Source organism: Lissotriton vulgaris, chromosome 7 (assembly GCF_964263255.1).
Source record: "Lissotriton vulgaris chromosome 7, aLisVul1.2, whole genome shotgun sequence".
NCBI lineage: Eukaryota > Metazoa > Chordata > Amphibia > Caudata > Salamandridae > Lissotriton > Lissotriton vulgaris.
This window is the reverse complement of record NC_141695.1, coordinates 1,147,062,762-1,147,078,887: the sequence shown is the minus strand read 5'-3', so window position 1 is coordinate 1,147,078,887 and position 16,126 is coordinate 1,147,062,762.

Genomic DNA, 16,126 nt, shown 5'->3' with positions numbered 1-16,126 from the left:
CTATCACAGGGCATTTGTCATTAAGCAAATACAATGTGATCTGACCCAATCTCTTGCTATTCCTCACAAACTGAGGTTCTCTCTGGAAACTGCCATGTTATCACTCTTTTCACACAAGCATATTCTATTCATATCTAACCCTCCTAAGTTTTGGTTGCTTGTTATGGTGTCCCACGCATCCATCTTATTGAAACCTTTTCTAGTTTCTCCTCTAACTCCCATCAATACGTTCTTGAACCACCCTATTTGGCAAATTAATTTGCTAAAGAAAAATAGAAAGACTTTAAGATGGAAAGCACAGATGAACAAAGGTTTACTCCTCATCTCACAGTTATATCATTCAGGTTCTCTTCTTTTCATTTGAGGAGTTATCTTCCTCAAACAACCTCCCATTTACCATGTACAGTCAGTAATATGAGCTCTCCGCCCTTCTACAAGAAACGTTCACACAACACTCCTCTCCCATAACCTCCCATCTTGGATCAGTTCCTTACCTAATCGATCTGTCCATACACTCTAAGGCCGCTGCCATCTATTAGCATCTTAGATTACAAGACCTAGATAAGGCCAGAGCAACTACAGAAACATTATGGGAAACTTACTTATTCTTTGTATGGCTGGTCTCTTTCTGGATGACGTTTAGCGCAAAATACATTCCACTGCACTTACTGCTCATCTCACCCAAAGTTTACATTCTTTCTGTAAAGACATTTTAATACTCCCGTTGATCTCTTCAAGGCTAAACTCGCGCACAATGATATTTGCTTGTTTTGTAATGCTCATCCAGGAACATATTTTCATATGTTTTTTCTTGCCAAGCTCTATCCACTTTCTTTTCAATGGTGAAGGAAGGCATTAATCCTATCACTAAGGTTCACTTGCTCTTTTCACAAGATTTATTGTTTTTGGGTAGCCTGCCAGTGGCATAACAAAACTTCTGGGGGTCCTGCAACGTTCACAGAGGTGGTCTCCATGCTCTGGATCCAGTCAGGTGCTTTAAGGACAGAGATCCCACCGCTTCTGTACAGTGCCAAAGGGGGCACCCTGGAGCTTGGGGGCCCGCACCACTGGTGCTGTGGGGGCTATTGTTACGCCACTGTCTACACACTAAGGATTTAAGTGGTTTGTGGGAAAGGTGATGGTGTAACCATGTATTACAAGTACTAAAGTACCCGCTGCCGTATATTATAAGGATATTGTAAGTCACCTTCGGCCTCGTTCAGCTATATGGTCATGGAACCCAGTTGCAATATCCTTATAATGTGAGGCAGGGGGTACTTTATCCCTTAAAGTGTAACTGTGGCCTAATGTGTGTCACCCTACAATTCACTTCAGAGTGCGCTAAAGATAGTTCCACTAGTGATATTCTAGGCAATTCATATGATAAAAATGCACAGAATAATTAGTGCAGATGTCTTCGTAATTGCTGATTTGGGTAACACATTTAAAATACTTGTAATTGAATTACCTTTTCAATTTACCTGTATGGATTGAAATATATTATGTACCAATGCAATGCCTCCCCTTGGCTTATTGCATTTGCAGACAACACCATGCTAGCATTTACCTATTAAATAAAATTCTATCCCTGTCCTCTTACAGCAGACCATTAACAAAACAAGTTCCCTATGCAAGGCACAACTGTGCTAGTCATTAAGAAAATATGCTGGTGTTGTAGGAGAATGTTTTGGAGGAGGGGGTCCACTTCGTTAGTGCTCACCTACCACACTCACTCATATGCAGTCACCCCTTCACATCCTTCACCACTGAATCAACATTTTAGCTATATTTTGTCCCTCCACTGCCCCTAACCAGAGTCCTGGTTATGTTTCTGGAGTTGCACACATCCTCTTCGTAGGGTTGCCACCAAACTGGTTTTAGATGGGCATGTATGGTATTTTAATGTCCTGGCCCGTACAACAATTAGAAAATTCAGATTGGTATTTTTTACCATTATTAGTTCATACTTTAAACAGGTAATGTAACAAGAAAACACTTTAAATGTGTTCTGCAGCTGCCCTGGTAACCCCTGATTGACAATGACAAAGACAGAAAGGCCATATTCAAATGAATAACATGATTTCTTATGAAGTTCTATTTCAGAATCATGTTGGGGCCTTTTCAGAATGCCAAAGTTTGAACTGATGGCCGTATTCATCTCTTGGGTAGCAACCTTATCTCTGCCCCAATACGTTTTGTGCCACCTCTTCCCCTTTCAGACAAGCAGTGCTCTATGGAAGATACTTTCTATGAGGGCAATGGGGGGAGGTTATCTTCTCTTATTAGGGGCCTGAGTAAAAGAGAAACAAAAGTTGCTATTTTGTTTCTCTTCACTCCTGAGTCAGCCCAAGTCAGCTCAGAGCAGCTCAAAGCAGGCTGAAAACTGCATCTACTTTAGCAGAGACACCCACCCTGGACAACCAAGCCAACAGGGTCCACCTTCCAGTTGCGGCCAAATGACTCATGGGTGAGGGGGCGGCTTGCGTTGTATTTATAATACAATTGTATGTTTCTGCTTCATGCACTGCAAGAAGGCAGTGGGGCGATGCTCCTCCACCCACATGGAGGAGCCACCTTCATATATTGATGAGTTCCCCCCGCACTGCCAAGGCAGCTGGGGTGTTAGTTACGCCACTGTAGCCTGCATGATGTCTAGTCTTCTAACAGAAAGTTTAGGAAATGTATACATCTTCTAATTTCAATTACCATTCATATTATCACTTCAATCGGAGGTCTATAGACAATATCAACTAAAAAGCGGGTGGAATTTAGTATGATACCTACCTCCACAGACTAGATAGGTATAACCTCAGCTCATTCCAGTTATCAGCCAAACTTAATTGGTTATGGATGCCCCTTCGTCTTATTTGTTCCATAGTGCTAGGAATGATGCTACCTCTCACTTCAAGTCAATTAATTCTACTATTATATTCAATGTTTAATCTTGTAGTATTTGCTGTCTCTTCTGCTTTATATAACGTTCTCCACTTATGTTTAATTCATATGGTAATACATTGACTCATCCTAATTATTATTCACTTTTCTCCTCACTTCTTCTTCTGTCTTTTCTTTTCTTTACTGAAATCTCTTTTACTTGACCGGGAGCCAGTGTTGTATTGTTTTACCTTGCTCACATGCCTACATTTTATGAATTGCATAACTTTTAGAAGCGTTTTATTTCAATAAAATCACTTGTATACATTGCAATGTTGTTTTCTAAATACCTAAAAAATTAAAATCTATATTTACCTGTATTTATATTTACCTAAACAATATGTTGGTTCTCGATATTTGCATAAACCATAGAGAGTAGTGTCTTCAGATAAATTGGAGCAGGGCCTTAAAGTAGTAGAGACTTTTATGAGACAGGAACAGTGAGAGAGGAATAATCCACTCTGAAGCAAGTGTGGTAAAGGATATAAGAAGCACATTTGAATCTAGATCTTAGATCAGGCAGCATTCTATCCACTTCCACACAAGAACACACAGAAGGCTGAGTGATCCAAACCGGAAACTGGGCGTGTCTAGAGGAACATTATGGATGTAACAAAATTAGAAGAATACATCTGCATGGGCAGTGTATTTAAAGTGAATATCCTTAATTTTGAATCTGGAGAAATTATCTGAAGTCCTTAGTTGGAGAACGAATGGTTCCAGGAATAAATCAAAGAGCAGAGGAGATTAGTTTAAATGAATTAAATAGGTCTGAAATTCTTACATTTAGTCAAATCTAGATCTTTCTTAAGAAGTAGACAAATTGTAGCCTCCACAAAGGAGCTAAAGAGAATGAAAAACTTCCTAGCTATCGTAACAGAAAGTTTCAATTCTATTAAGGACTCAGAGGCAAAGATTATGCCTTCTTGCTTCACTCTTTATTACAACAGCAGCAATGTAAAACATCAACAAACTACTTCTCGCATGATACATCGGGAAACAAAGGTAGTTTAAACAACCAATCAGAACACCAATGCCCACCAATCAGCATAGAGCCTGTTCCATATAGTCCTTTCTCTCTGTGTCCTTGTCCTCTTTCAAAGCGCGAAGACAGCCAAAAGATACTCTTCAAGAATCCTGTTTGTTAGAATCGACACCTACAACAAGAAGGAAAAATCTCACCACCAAAGGTTTGATACGGATACACAACCTGTGGATAGATATATACTTTGAGATAATGAAAGATCTTACTTCAAGAATATTGAACATCAGATAAAATATATAGATAATTTGAACATTAAACATCAGACAATGTGTTAGGCTACTTATTTTAGTACAGGGAGGGCAAATTTCACTGGAAACTGATGGGATCATTCTCACCTCTGAGTGCTTACTAGAATTGGAACTTTCCGTTACGAAAGCTATGACATTTTTCATTCTATGGCAGGACTGGAGGCAAGGATTATGCTAGTTTAAAGCTTGTCCACGACCAATTGTGTCATGTTAAGCATGGGTTTGAAGTAAAACCTCTTAAAGGTGGAGTCTGATGACCAATCTGCTGCGTTTAGGATATCCTCCAAACGGGAGCCCAAGCCAAAAGCCTTAGAAGCTATAGCGCCTCTGGTCAAATCAGCTCCAAAAATTCTGAGATTAATTCCAGCTTCCTGCATTACCCATCAAACCCCCGTGCAATGGTGGGGAGAAGAGACTGCTTTAAAGGGTTTCCGGAGAGCAATGAGTCGTTGCCGTTCTCCAGGGGGATGGAATTCCTCTGTCATCTCCTCATCAGCCTTGAGGCATCGCACCACACATAGTTTAGGGACTTCTGCAAAATTTGGATGAGAAAATACCATTGTATGGCATTTTGTTCCCTAGTGCAAAGTGAATGAGACACCAGCTGGTGTAAACATCTGACCAGTGACATCTAGTGCCCTTACACCAGAGACACAATGACAAGAAACTAGACAAAGTGGCATAGCCAACTTGGCTGACAGCTCGTTCCTGTAAAGGTACCGGTTTGGTTGCCATGAGAGAATAAGGATAAGATCCTGATTAACATCCTAAAGAGAGGAATAACGAGGTTCTGGGGATAGAGATAATCTGATACCCCAAAGCAATCTACAGATGAGTGGATGCTCACCCACCGCAGCATTATTAACTGGGGCATGGCTGGATGTAATGACTGATCAGAAAGTATTGATAGACCATTAAGCCAATCCTCTCTGAGTCAAATGAGCTAAAAAATTAAGAATATGGACTACATCTGAGTCCAAGGCATTGAGATTCCTTCTCAGACACCAACTGGATTATCTGCCCCAAGAGTTTTTGTTCCTCTTGACCGTACTGTCTGCCCATGCTCGGGCCATAAGGTTCTCAGCTGTCTGTGAGAGGCCTGGGATTTCTCAGCGTGTCCGGAAATCCGCCACACCATGAACCAAAGTGAATTCTCTTGAAGAAGAGGATGAGGAATCTGATCCGGACTACTGAGGAGAGTTGGAAATTGGGGGAGTAGGATTCGAGAATCCCAACAAAGTTCCAGAAGAACTGAAAACTAGGTTTGAGACCTCCAAAGCGGGGTCACCAAGACCACATCAGCTTCCTGCCTCCTGACCTGTGCAGTCACTATTGTGATCATCGCAAATGGGGGAAACGCACACCCTATCTCCAGACTTCAGTCTTGAAGGTACGCGTCCGTGGCCAAAGTCAGAGGGTCTGGCCTCCAAATGAAGAAGCGAGGCAGCTGAGGATCTAGCCAAGAGGCAAACAGATCGATTGAAAAAGGACCCCAGTGAGAATTGAGGGTTGCAAACACCTCTGAGTCCAGCTTCCAAAGGCTGGCATCCCTAAGATTGCGAGATTGAAAGCTGCTTCCTGATTGTCCCAGGCCGGTAAATATTCAGCTGTGACCCAGACCCCGCGACTTGGCCCATCGGGGGTTTAAAGGAAAGAACGCATGGGAGCCCGCGCTTTATTTAAAAAAAAAATTCAGCCCGATTTGCGGATCCAACGCAAATCCCACCAAAATTGCTTTTTTTTAAATGCTTTTTTGGTCTCATAGGCTTCATGTCGGATCCCCTGAGCAGGCCTAGGGGGTCAAGGTGTTTCTACACTGTCCCCTTTTCTTTATATTTAATGTTTTTGAACCTTTTTTCTTGTGACTTGGTTGAACCGAATCACAAGATGGCTGCCAAGAGTTCCTGGTTGGAACTTTTGGCAGCCAATCAAATCACAGGCTAGAGATTGGGAGGGTTCACGGAGCGTCCGCTGCCATATTTGCCTTTCACATTTCTCAGTCACTACTGAACGGATTTACACCATTTAACAAAAAGAGCGCTTTCTGGACCAAAATCTAACATTTTGACAAATTTGGTGTAATTCCATTCAGCAGTTCGAGCTGTAGGCGTGTCTAAAGTTTCCTATGGAAATTACCATGGACCAAATACGTTTTAGGTCCCGTCCTTAATATATATATAGCGCACTGGTGAAAGACTGGCACCACAAGTACCATCGGGCCACGGGGTTGGCCACGCCCACATCGGCGGAATTCATTAAGTGGTACTGAAAAATCATAGTGTCATTTCCTGTGAAGTCCAGAGCCTTTGAGGAAGTGCTTGGTGCACGAAACGCGTCAGGCAGGACTTGTACTCTGCTGCATGCTGTGTCTCCCCCATGCTGCCTCCCTCCGTGAATAAACGTGGCAGATGTATTATCTTCTTGTGCGGCTTCCTTCTGTTAACCAGGCAACTCTTGTGGATTTTTGGCGGCAAGCCTGAGCCGCGTTGTGAAGTCCCGGGGCTGTTTACAGCCCTCCAGTAGAGGCGCCTATCAACGCCTTTACCTATGGGAGAAGATGCCGATTTTAGGAGGATAATTGAAGCAGCATGAATGTTAGAGCCGCTGCACATCCCACATGGGTGTTAATTACAATAATGGGACTTGTCACGATAGCGCACTGGTGAAAGACTGGCACCACAAGTACCATCGGGTGACGGGGTTGGCCACGCCCACATGGGCGGAATTCATTAAGTGGTACCGAAAAATCATCGTGTCATTTCTTGTGAAGTCCGGAGCCTTTGAGGAAGTGCTTGGTGCACGAAACGCGTCAGGCAGGACTTGTACTCTGCTGCATGCTATGTCTCCCCCATGCTGCCTCCCTCCGTGAATAAACGTGGCAGATGTATTATCTTCTTGTGCGGCTTCCTTCTGTTAACCAGGCAACTCTTGTGTATATATATATATATATATATATTTGTTTTAGCAAATGTCCCTATACGAGAGGAGGACTTTTAGGCTGGTGCTGGCGGCGAGGTTCGGGACGACCCCGCATTCAATGTTTTAGCAAAGACCTTCCAAAAGGAAGACGCCTCACACCACTTCGAATTCTCAATGCTTATTTTATTTTTTGTAGGTTCCCCACCTACGCGTTTCGGACAGCAAGTGTCCCTGTTCACGGTGCAAACATTTGTCCATCATTACTGTTTGTTATTTAACCAATGACACCACGTAGGCATTTTAGGATGCATTGTGGGCTTGGTAGTTTGTAAATGTAAGTTTCACATATTCTGGCAAGGTTTGGCACCGGATTTTTGCAGTTTTAGACACAGACGAAATTGTACATGTAAGTCATGTTCAAATGATTGCGCTAAATGAAGACATATTGATAATTTGTCGACATTTGATTATTTGTTACAGCGCAAGTTTGAGCAATATGGGACTAAGTGTCCATGTTATGGCTCAGTGCCAAAAAGGTATGTTTGTGTCATTGGTGCATCAATCAACAGTGTCAACCCTGCCAGAGACAGAATTAATTAACATTTGATTTTATACAATTGGCGCATTAATTTCATTTTTGTGTAATCTATTGTTACCCATTTATGTCTAAGACAGTTCTCATGAGTACTATGCATTTCATTGTCATTAGATTCAGTAAGAGATTTCCAGTTCATTGATTTAGACCAGAGTTTCATAGATGAACATATAACTCTTTGTCCGCGTTCAAACCCCACGGGCTTCTTGTTTTAAATCTTATTATAAGTTTGGATTCTAACCGTCTTAAGTTTTTGATTCGATCTCCCCCTCTTTCATTTTCACCAACCATGGCAATTCCAGAATACTTCATGTCTTTCCACGTTTTTCCTGGGTGGGTTTTCAAATGTTTGGCAGTCGCATAACTCTGATCATTATACTGGATCGCTCTTGTGTGCTCTAATATTCTCTTCTTGAGCGGGCAGATAGTTGAGCCTATATACTTTTTTCCACAGAAACATTGCATCTGATATACCACGTATTGTGAGTCACAAGTTATTTTGTCTTTAATTTCAAAAGTCCTGCCCTTTGGGTCTTTGATGGTCTTGATGTTTTGGCCAATTTTACATGCTTTGCATGTTGAGCATTTTGTAAATCCTATTTGACGTTTCTGTAGCCATGTTAGATTTTTTGGTGTTATATAGAAAAAAGACATCAACCAACAGTGTACTTCACGGGACAAGCTTTCATCCTATTTCATTAAAACGAAGCATCCCATATGGTGAATTTATACGCATGAAACGTAATTGCTCTGAAGAAAATGAAATGGAAAGCAAATTCAATGAAACTAAAGAACGCTTTTCCAAACGAGGATATAAACATGCAGATATAATACGAGGTGAACAAAAAGCAAGAGCAAAATCAAGAGCAGAAACCTTGATACCAAAAAACAGCTCTTCAATAAAACGGATGATGAAAAACCACGATTGATCTTGACTTTTTCAAAAGAGAGCTACAAAATACGACAAATCCTAATCAAATATTGGAATGTGTTAAAAAAAGACACGGAAATAGGCACACTAATCGGTGAGGGACCACTAATATCATATAGAAAAGCACCTTCAATTCAGGACACTCTGGTCAACAGTCATTTCAAACAAGTGAAAAATCTAACATGACGGTTAGAATCCAAACTTATAATAAGATTTAAAACAAGAAGCCCGTGGGGTTTGAACGCGGACGAAGAGTTATATGTTCATCTATGAAACTCTGGTCTAATTCAATGAACTGGAAATCTCGTACTGAATCTAATGACAATGAAATGCATAGTACTCATGAGAACTGTCTTAGACATAAATGGGTAACAATAGATTACACAAAAATGAAACTAATGCGCCGATTGTATAAAATCAAATGTTAATTAATTCTGTCTCTGGCAGGGTTGACACTGTTGATTGATGCACCAATGACACAAACATACCTTTTTAGCACTGAGCCATAACATGGACACTTAGTCCCATATTGCTCAAACTTGTGCGGTAACAAATAATCAAATGTCGACAAATTATCAATATGTCTTCATTTAGCGCAATCATTTGAACATGACTTACATGTACAATTTCGTCTGTGTCTAAAACTGCAAAAATCCGGTGCCAAACCTTGCCAGAATATGTGAAACTTACATTTACAAACTACCAAGCCCACAATGCATCCTAAAATTCCATGTGGTGTCATTGGTTAAATAACAAACAGTAATGATGGACAAATGTGTGCACCGTGAACACGGACACTTTCTGTCCGAAACGTGTAGGTGGGGAACCTACAGAAAATAAAATAAGCATTGAGAATTCGAAGTGGTGTGCGGCGTCTTCCTTTTGGAAGGTCTTTGCTAAAACACACACATATATATATATATATATATATATATATATATATATATATATATATATATATATATATATATATATATATATATATATATATATATATACATATATATAGGTAAAAATTTATTTTGACATTCTGGAGAGTGACGTAACAGCTGCCCTATTTTCTGAACAAACAAAGTGATCTACATTCCAGACATACAATTTCTTCTTCATGGATATATCTCACAAAGGGTCAAGAAATTAATTACAGCAAATCATTACTAATAACAAAGTTAATAAGTTAATAAAAGTAATGGATTAGCACTTGATGAGCTGTTGCAGTTTCACTGCACCTAGGTGAACATGTGAAGTCAGATTTTTAAGTGCAAACAGCATTGTATTTTTATCTTATGCTTGTTGACCTAACACTTGCCATTGTCTCTACTTACAACATCAAAAGTGTCTTCTTTTCTTCAAGCTATGACAGAAGTGTGATCAAGGGATGTGTACCCAAGGGAGGCATTTACGCAATTGCGTCACAGTACAAGAGGTTGACAAGCAACCAAAACAAGCAATATTGAAAATGTAAGACTAGGTGATCATAGTAATAAAAAATATACATGGGCAGGTAAATAATTTATCTTTGCACATCCACATGGAACTTGACATGGCCATCTTTTGGACTAGCTGATATTGTGTGCTAAAGATTCTAATGACTCAGGCATGCGGGGAACTGTGGGGAATGTTCATTCGTCACGGAAGTCGAGTGCAAATGCATGTAGGTGGTAGACTCTTTGTTGCTATGTTCATATATGCCGTTTACCAAACTGAAAAGAACAAACTTCACCGACACACACTCACAACAACCTGCCATCAAAAGCGTCTAGGCTACCACCACAATCCGTCCAGTTAGTGCCTGAGACGCGATGTCTCTAGATCTCTACATTATTAGTTTCAGCGTGCAGATGGCTAGTGCCCCCTGTGGACCAAAAAGGGAACGACGGGGCAGTTACTGTGGACCCTGACTTCAGGGTACGGTTTTGTGCGTTCTCAGGCCTATTGAATTTTGCTAAGGCACCGTCTTAGCTGTCCTGTTCGTAACTGTCAGACAGTTGAGGCTGATGGTGGAATGGTGATGCTTAACTGGTCAGTCATGACATCAAAAATGTCCCTAAATGTAGACCAGCCAGGATCCATCCATCATGATAGCTGGTCTGGGTCTTCACCTCCTGCAGTCGACTGTGTGTAATTTTCAGACAACAGGCTTCATTCTAAAAAGAGTAAATTCAACCTATATGATTCTGAGGTCGGTAAAAGGTGAAACACTGAGTTGAATAATATACATATCTATTTTTAAAGTGTCAAGAAATAACTCAGTTCAGCGCCCTGAGTAGATGGTAAATATTAACTTTTTTATAACCTTGAATCAAGAACAGCCTTAAGCAAAGAAATAGGGCACTCCACTACTGCACTTCTGGTTTCATGTCTCAAATGTAATTAACAGCATATGTCTTTTGAAGTAACTTATCATTAAGGCATCAGGTGTGAGTCATGCTTTAGCTAAAGTTATTTATAGGTGTCTGAACCAAGGCGGGAATAAAAAAAGATCTTACCAATGTTTTGTCCAAGATTGCTTCAGTGAAGTGGTATCTGTTTTCTTTTTCTTTTCAAAAGTCATCATTGCAGTTAGTGGACCTAACAGTGTTTAATGGGCTTTTCATCCAAGCGGCAGACAGCGTGTTTAGAAACTGAGTCAAGGAACATGCTGTCTCCAGATACTCAATTTGTCATTTTCTTGGCTGCTAAGCGTGCAGGAAAGTTGAAAGAAGCGTCTTTTTAAAGATAAATTGGACCCTTTTTTTCTATTTTGTTTGGGAGTGGTGGAGGACAGTGAGGAGATGTTTATTACATCATGAATAGCTCCGAACGTCGCTAAAATGATAAATGTAGGGAACATGTGTAAGAGACTAAATAATGGTAACTTTAAAAAAAGAATCTACTGATATCAGCTGACATCTAACTAAATAAGAGCAGCCAATTAGACTTTTCAGCTAACAAAAAAAGGCAAATACAAAAACAGATTGCAAAAACCCTCATCAAGCATAGCTTCAAAAGCAGTCTGAGCCTCTTGCACCTAACAAATTCGTAGTAGTTACACCCTTTCAGTCCTGTTTTCGAGGGGGAAAAAACACACCAACCACAACATGTCTATTTTCTCTATCTCATTAACTATTTCAAATAATATTAATTTCGCAAATTCTATTTTTATTTACATTTTCAAAAAAGTGCCTCCATTTTCTAAATGTCAACTGAGTGGGGACTTTTTCAGTGTTGTAAATGCATTGCTTGTCCTCCTGCTCATCATCTTTGGTGCAATATAATGAATCCCTGACTTTAGAGTCTGTCACTTTGCACTGTGGTTGTCTTGTTGTCTGGGAGAACCCTCCATCTTAGTGGTTTTTCCTGTTCAGTATCAGCCTAATACTTTGTTTTGGTGTGTGTGCTACTATAATCATATCATAGAACTAAACACTTATGCAAATTAAATTACAAATCAACGTTAGCTTATAAGTAAACTACAATAATAAGGGTTTACAAATCTGTGTAAAACAAACCAGAGACCTTTTTTTACTTGCACTTTCAACAGCGGTGTAGCCACCACTGGGTGCTGTAATAAATATATTGGAATTACCCAGTGTAACGGTGCCTAAATGTAATAACATCAGAAGGCTGAGTTGACCCAGCCGGGATTAAAACTCAATACCAGGGCTACAAGAATTATGTAACTGTATGGCTACGGCGATTTTCGCAATACTATAAATTTGCAGCATTTGCCGATACTCCATCATCTGCTGCTTAATCTGCAGATTTTAACAATAAAAAATAGTTTCAATCTCAAATGGATTAAAAGTTTCTAAAAACGCAACAACACATGTTGTTGTGCAGTGGAAGGCCATTTGCAAAGGTTGACTGGTCGGCTTTCGGTAGCTTACTGCTGTGTTTGGGTGTTAAACTGGTACTGGCAACTAATGCCCAGATAGTATTAACAAGTTTAAAAATGACAAAATAATGAAGTAATACAATCCCAAAATGTTCCGCATAATTTGCCTTTTCTTGCCGCATTATCCACTCAACCCTTCCGCATAATTTGTTTCTCTCCTGCCTCATAGTTCCAGTGGCCCGGCTCATGACTTGCAGTTCACAGCAGAGGTGAGCAGCAATCGTATAATTTAGGTCTCTTTCCAGCTTGACATGGTATGGAAGGGGTGCCTACATAGAAGAGGAACGCATCCCTAACCCCATACGATGCAGCGCATGTGGCTGACGGTAAACAAACATTGCCATACAAAAGAAAGGCTGAACACAGCTGAAAATTAAATAAGGAAGGGAGTCGGAGGATTAATGTCACAAAATGTAATGCCCCTAATTAAAGGCCACATGGGTCAATAACATAGTTTCTAACACGTGTCACAGGCAGAGGTGGGTCTAATAATGGGGAATTTTTCATCAACTTGATTTTTGCCTCCCAGCTCTTGGGTTCGACCACCTCACAGTACTGGGGGGGTGGGGTTTGGTCACTTTAGGTTCGAACATTTGACCTGCTTGCCCAATTATTATCTCAGTTCCAGTCGTTAGTGGAGTATGTGATCTTCTGAAACAATGCTTGTTTGTGAGAGTTGCATCAGCTTTGCACCTTAAAAAGTGGTATTTAGACTATGATTTTACCTGCGGCCATCGTGGCATATTCTTTTGTGTGCAATGCCCATATATCTAAAGAATTGATCAAGTGCTTTCCTATTGAATGTGGGATTATTGTCTCATTTCAAAGTCGATGGAATGCTCTATGTGGTGAAGACGCCATCCAAAGCATGAACGTAACATACCTGGTGATGTAGAACACAGTTGTCAAACTTTTGGAAATGTGCCACATTTGTCAATCACTATCAGAAAATAACATACTGAGGATAGTGTCGCCTAGAAGTCCACGGCCAACGTAGATCAGGCAGATTCAGGAATAACTGACATTGTAATTTTTTTTCATGCGGTTGGATTGTGCCAACATTCCCACACTGAGGGCATGTAGAATTGGTATGTCAACCAAGGTATTGAGTCCTAAGATTCCAAGGGGCATATTTACAAGCCCCTTACTCCATCTGTGCATCACTTGTTCTGACGCACCAGCAGCACAGTGTGGTGCTCCATATTTTCAAGGACATGTAAAGCCACCCTGCGTGGCTTTTCCTGTCCTTGTAAATATGGCCCCTTTACAAGCAGCACTTTGCGTGAAAGGGGCGTTCCATGGGTGTTGCAGTGGGTTTTCCTACGCAACACCCATGGATTCTGTCGCATTCCCAGATTTACAGCGAGAATGCATCAGAATCCTACGCCTCGCCAGGGGAGGTGTAAGGAGGAGGAACGAGGAGAAATACTTTAATTTCTCCTCATTTCTCCCTCTTTCTATGAGTGCTGCAATCTTGCAGCACCCACAGAAAGAAGAAAACACCTCCGATGATTGTTTTTGTGCAGTAAGGTGTCCCTTTTTGCACAAAAACAATCATCTCCACTACACAGGTGCAGGGGATACCTCAAGGTTATGTCATATTGTTGTAAATATGACACATCCTGTCGCAGGGTTTCCGTTCTCTCACAGAACTGTGCACAGAGATCTAGAACCTGGGTGAGCCAGGGTGACCCACAACTCACCTATGTTTCAGAAATCCCCTTACCTAGCTAGCTACAGTGTCGCATCGGTAGTATATACTTCCCAATGTCTTAGACAATCCAGAACATGAACTTAGAATACCTCAGGTATCGTGGAACACATGAACACTCTTTTGTTATATTATCATTCCAAACCGAAACTGGGAGGCAATGAAAACACGTGCAAGTTTGAAATGTTTATTTTTCAATGCAGCATTCTCAAACGCAGTATCTTGTATAATATCAACATACATATTATAATAATCAGAGTCAGCAGCATAGTCACTAATCCATAGTAAGCAAATTGTGATAACATATTATGATGCAAAAATCTATAGAATTCTGTATCACCTATATTTCGCGCACCCTAATTAGCATATTATATTATATCTAAGAAGGTCTCATCTGGGCTCTTAGCTGGGCGGACCCATACCTCGAATTCTCAGTAGGAGGAGATCACATCAACAGCTACCAGCTCTCAGCATGTCCAGCATCAAGTGTAACTTCTCATTCCCTGTAACTGTATCTTGAACTCACGTAAAGCCAAAAGTTGGCACAAACATTATTTGTGTTATGACTAACGTAGTGCGAGGATCAGGCCTGCAGCAACCTTGTGTTAGAGTGTGCAGTTCTCAGTGTGCAGACAGTTGTACCAAGTGTTCCAGGCACGATTGATACCAGTACAATAATATATTATTCTCAAATAAATCACATCTTTCGTCTAGGTTAAAAGCCGTAATAACAATTAGGTGTCGTGTGCAAACCGAAGCAGAAAGAAAATATGGCGTTTAAACATTTAATAAGCACATGCTAACTTAACACAATATATAGAAACGTAATAACCATATGACACCCCCCCAATGATCCGAGGACGGTTAAAAGAAAAAATATAAGCCAATACTCTATGAGAGGCAAGACATGAAAGCAGAGTTCAATGATATCGAGCCAAGCTAAATGTATGTAAATGTATGTAAAATTCAAAAACACAAAATTGTATGTATGAATGCCTATAGTGGCCACACAAAAATATAAAAGACGATCATGAGGCCTAATTTCAACTAATAGGCCTAGAACATGTGAAAAAATAGAATGTTCGTATCGAAATTGGTACCATTCAGAATTACTAAAAAGTCACGTGCCATAATGATGGAAGTATTTAGAGTCATTCCTCGTTGAATGAATATGCAAAATAGGTAGCTACAGCTTCCAACATGAAATCACTGCCATCATCCGAAAACAGTTCAGCCATCCAATTAAGCAATGGGAAAGAACATACGTGCTCCTCCAGCACCGAATCCTCTAGCAACATCAGAGGACAACTCAGTGGGTTGTCGAGAACGCTCTGTGCCAGAAAGTCATGCGCCGCCGCGAATATGTCCCACTGACCCATTAGTCCATGCATCGCTGCCACAGCCATAACCCTTTCGCCAGAACAGACCAACTCATGAGCCACTACGGGGGACATCAGCTGATCAAAGTTGACGTCAGGAGAAGTCGGTAAACAGAGACACAAATCAATGGCCCAGTCGAAATCACAGCTCAGGCAATGAAACACAGGCTGGACACAGGTGAAATAGGAAAATCTGAAGGATAATCCAAAAGCCGTGCTTAAGGTCGCAAGCGGCAGGGATCCATAATAATCAAGCATCCGGTTGCGAAACTGCATCAGTAGGGGCTGTGCGTTTCCTTGCGCAGGATGGGCATCCATTTTTTATGAAATAAAATATCACCAGAACGCCTGCAGCCAAAGCCAGCAAAACAGGAAATCCGCCAAACAGGCTAGTGAATATAGAATGAAAGAACGCAGGGATAATACCAAATACTTTTTCAAATGTAGTCACGAGACCACTGCTAACCATTTTAAAAAAATGAGCGAG